This window comes from Dipodomys ordii, unplaced genomic scaffold (genome assembly GCF_000151885.1).
Source record: "Dipodomys ordii isolate 6190 unplaced genomic scaffold, Dord_2.0 Scaffold78, whole genome shotgun sequence".
Classification (NCBI taxonomy): domain Eukaryota; kingdom Metazoa; phylum Chordata; class Mammalia; order Rodentia; family Heteromyidae; genus Dipodomys; species Dipodomys ordii.
The window spans coordinates 6,491,674-6,496,509 of record NW_012267294.1 but is presented as its reverse complement, the minus strand read 5'-3'; positions in this window follow the sequence as shown (position 1 = coordinate 6,496,509).

Below are 4,836 nucleotides of genomic sequence, written 5' to 3'. Positions count from 1 at the left end.
CTGTGGCTCAAGCGGTAGAGCGCTCGCCCTGAGCTGAAGAGCACAGGGACAGCGCCCAAGCCCAGAGTTCAAGCCCCACGACCGACCAAAAAAAAAAAAAAGTTCAATAAAATGAACAAAGATTCTGGTTTCAATGACTGGGCAAAAATTAACATCACAGACAAAGAAACTGAGGAACTAAAAGTAGTTTAGGGGAAACTCATGGTGGAGAAAGAGCTGCAGGTGAGATGCGTTCAGTCTGGCAACATCCATGTGGAACTCTATAGAAGACCTGTGTCTATCTAAAGTATAGATACTTTAGATTGAGACACCGTCTCAATCTAAAGTACACCATCTTGCCTAAGCTCAGAATCTCTCTTACCTGGAGTATGTAATAATCTACTAATTGTTAGGTTTTTAAAAAGAGGTAGCCAAGAAAGAACTGCACCACGCACGTGGTATTCAGGTAAGAGGTAGGTTTATTCAGTAGACCCGCTGGGACCAGGCAAGGTTGGCATTCCACATGGCTGGGAAAGGCCTGGGAATGAGAGAGAGCTGGGAAAGAGAAAGAGGAAAGAGCTAGAGCAGAGAGAGAGCAGAGAGAGCTAGAAAAGGACAGAGAGAGAGCAGAGAGAGCTAGAAAAAGGCAGAGAGAGAGAGAGAGAACTAGAAAAGAACAGCAAGAGAGCGTCTGGGCCTGCGCTAGGCCTTATGTAAGGTATGGGCAGAGAAAGGTGTGGCCACATCAAATTCAGATGTGACCTCAGCGGATGCAGATGTGACCTCTTCCAGGTGTCCCAGTTGCCTAGGTAACGCAGGTACTGGGTGGAGACTTTGCTGCGAGGAGGGTAGAGTCTGCTGGCCATCCAGAAGCAGACCTTACACTAATCCCTTCTCATTTCCTTCCTCCTTCTTTAAGTGTGTGTGTGTGTGTGTGTTCCTGTCTGTCCTAGGGCTTGAACTAGGGCCATGAGCTCTTACTTGGCTTTTTTTGCTCAAGGCTAGCGCTCTATCACTTGAGCCACAGATCTACTTCCACCTTTTAGAGTCTTGTAGACTTTCCTTCCTGGGCTGGCTTTGAACCATGATTCTTGGTGCTCAGCCTCTTGAGTAGCTAGGATCACAGGTATGAGCCACCAGCACCCCGGCCATTTTGCTTGTTTATAGTCTATCTCCTACACACAAGCTGGGCTGACATTTTAAAATGTCTCTTAAGCCACATGATGTTCCTCTCTGAAGTAACTACAGTTTCTCTTGCTGCCAACAAGGGACCCCAGGTTTCCCCGAGTCTCGCTTGGCCTAGCCTGGCCGTGACTCCTCTCTAGTTACCTCTTGCCCCACCACTTTGTTTGTGTCACTCCGGATCTGCCTTGGGCCTTCACCCGTGTCTTCTCAGTCTGGAACGTTCTCCCATAGGCTTTGACAGAGCTTTGAGTTGCTGCCAGAATTGTCCAGTTTTGACTATATTTCTTTGAGCATCTACCGGGCTGTGCCTGATTGTTCCAACATCTCCAAGCTGGGGGGGGGCAGAGGGGGCGCTGTCTGCCATCTCTCTTCATAATTCTTATCCCCGGTGCTTTTGATATGCTAGAAAGCACGTTTGGAATCACTCCAGGCTCCTCAGGCCTGTCACCCTAGCTCCTCAGGGCGTGAGATCTGAAGATTGAAGTTTGAAGCTAGCATGGACAGATAAATATGTGAGACTCTTATCTCCACTTAACCAGCCAAAAGCTGAAAGTGAAGCTCTGGCTCAAGTGGTAGAGCACCAGCCTTGAGCAAAAGAACTCAGGGAAAGTTGAAGCCCCAATACTGGCACATACACTAAATTATTAAGCAATATGCAAATCTTCCCAAGGGATTCTAGCTGGCTTCAGTGAGAACATTCCTGGTGTCATAGACTGCAGAATTCCAGATTTCCCAGGACTCCAGCTTTCATTCAGCTATCTGGGTAAGCTTTCTTTCCTTTGCTTCTTTCCTTCCCTCCTTTTTTCTCTCCTCCTCCCTCCCTCTTTTTCTCCTTCACTGTCTCTGTCCTTCCATTCTCTGATTGATTTCTCCTCCTCCTCCTCTTCCTCTTGTCTGAGACTGGGACTTGTGGCTTTTGCTCATTGGCTGACACTTTACCACCTGAGTCACACTTCTAATACCTTGATTTCTTTTTCTCTGTGAAATTGGCTGATATATTTTTAAATTTTTATTATTTTATGTTTTATTTTTTAGTTGTGGGGCTTGAACTTAGGGCCTGGATATTGTCCCTGAGCTTTTTCCCTCAAGGCTAGCACTCTAACAGTTGGAGCCATGGCCTCACTTCTGGTTTTCTGGTGGTTAATTGGAGATAAGACTAACACAGACTTTCCTGCTGGGCTGGCTTTGAACTGTGATCCTCAGCTCTCAGCCTCCTGAGTGGTGTGAGCCACCAGCCCTGGCTATTATCTGATGTTTGATTGCATGTTTATTTGCTCACTCAAGTGCCATCTCCCTAACTACATTTTATTATTGACTCAAGAAGTATTTGTGGAACACAGGCTGAGTGTGAGGCTTCATTCTAGCCACTGAGCAAGGGAATAAAACAGCCCAGATTCCAATCTTGGGGAGCCAGACAAGAACCAGAGAAACAAATGAGATTCTAATCCCACCAGGACAAAAAAACTACCCTGTTTTCTTCACTGCACCAGGGCATAAAACAATGCTTTAAGTTAATTGAATATTGGTTCTTTTTTTTTTTAAAGAAAAAGGTAAAATATCTTGTTCTGGTATTATTTTTCAGTATGGTTGGACTACTGGTGTTCCAACTATCTTGTTGAAACTGCTTTATTCTTCCTCTTGAATATGTAACATTTCAGGCACAGGGAGGGTTAAGCATGCATGCATGTCAATTTGGGAATATAATTAGCATTTATTATATTACTGTTATGGGAAAATATGCTCTCAGTTCCAAATGATTAACTTGCAAGTGAACTTCAGAAACTGTCAGGCAGGTTTGTGGATACTGGGTGAGGCACGCCAATGGCTTTGCACTTCTTTGTGGGGAAAGGCAACACGCCAGGCAAATAGGGCCAGACAGCCCTGGCTATCACAGAGTAACAGATGTCTTTGACGGAGCACTCTATCCAGAAAGTTCTGTTCTGCTTTCAACTCCTTGTGCTTGGGCTTCTTAGAATCTTGGATGCACAGTGACATGCCTTTCCTTATGCAAGGACAGACAATCAGACTAAGAAGGGTCAAGACAAATTCTGGAGTCCTAACTGGGCACTGGAGTCTCACGCCTTTAATCTTAGTTCCTCAGGAAGATGAGATATGAGGAACACAATTTAAAGCCAGCCCCAGGGCAAACAAATCTGAGAGATACTTATCTCCACTTATCCAGCAAAAAGCCAGAAATTGAGCTGTGGCTCAAGTGGTAGAGCACTAGCCATGAGTGAGAAAAAAACCAAGAGAAGCTGGGTGCTGATGGCTCATGCCTATAATCCTAACTACTAAGGAGGCTGAGATCTGAGGATCGAAGTTCAAAGCCAGCCTGGGTAGAAAAGTCCTTGAGATTCTTGTCTCCAATTAACCACCAGGAAACTGGAAGTGGTACCGTGGCTCAAGTGGTAGAATGTTAGCCTTAAAGGAAGAAGCTCAGGGGCCCTGCTCAGGCCCAGAGTTCAAGCCCCATGACTGACAAAGAAGAAGAAGAAAGAAAGAAAAAAGCCAAGTGAGTGCATGAGGCCCTGAGTTTAAGCTGCATTTTTTGGCATGCACGTGCGTGTGCACACACACACACACACACTTATTGAATCTTCTATGTGGACCACCACATGACTGAAAGTGGCAGCTTTCCTGGGCACACAGCCCAGGTGCCGTGGACATAAAGAGGGAGAAAGATTAGGGTCAGCCACGCCACCTCAGAGAGCCATTCCACCGTGACGAGCGTGCTGGCAGCCGGCCTACCTGCGGTCTCTCTCTCTCTCTCTCTCTCTCTCTCCCTTGCAAAGGGAGGGAGTACACTGCGGGAAGAGCATGGGCCTTGAGCCAGAGCTGTGTGTAAAAGGAGGCAGAGCCAGCACTGTTAGGTTAAAAAAACAAAAAAAAAAACACCAAACAGAATTTGCTGAGACTTCAGGAAGGAGGAGCAGGAGATGGGAGGGCTGGGAAGACGGCCGCCGGTTGGCCGTGGTAAGGCCCAGGCTCAGCATGAACTTGGGGAAAATGACACACTTCTCATCGTGGTGGCCTCTGGGTGAGCCAGAAGCTTCTGTACCCATCCCACACGGACATGGACAGAGGCCTTGCAAGTATGAATCTATGAGGACCCCATGTCCAATCTGTTTTCTGTGGTGATCACGTAACACCCAAGGCTGGATGGTTGGGACAGAGGTTTACCTAGCTCAGAGTTCTGGAGGTCCACAAGCACAGCACCAGCATTCACCCAGCTTCTGACTATGTATATATAGTATATGTGCGTGTATGTGTGTATTGAGGCTTGAACTCAGGGCCTCATACCTGCTTGCCTTTTTCACTTAACTCCAGCCCAGCATTTTACAGATGAATTGCAGATAGAGTCTCCTGGACTCTTCTACCCAAGCTGGCCTCAAACCATGAAACTTCAGATCTCAGCCTCCTGAATAGCCAGGAGTGAGCCACCAATGCCCAGCCCTAATTACCTCTTCAAGTTCTGACCACCAGTGTGTTGGCGATCAGCTTTCAATACAAGTTTGGATGGAGATAAATCCCTTAAAATCATAGCAGAAACATCCTAAAATGTTGGTCTAGACTGAGTCCAGTCTCACATAGATCCTCAGAAACACAACTGGCAGCCTGGGAATCTGCATTTTAATTGCACAGCTTGAAGTTTTCTTTCTTTTTTTTTTTTTT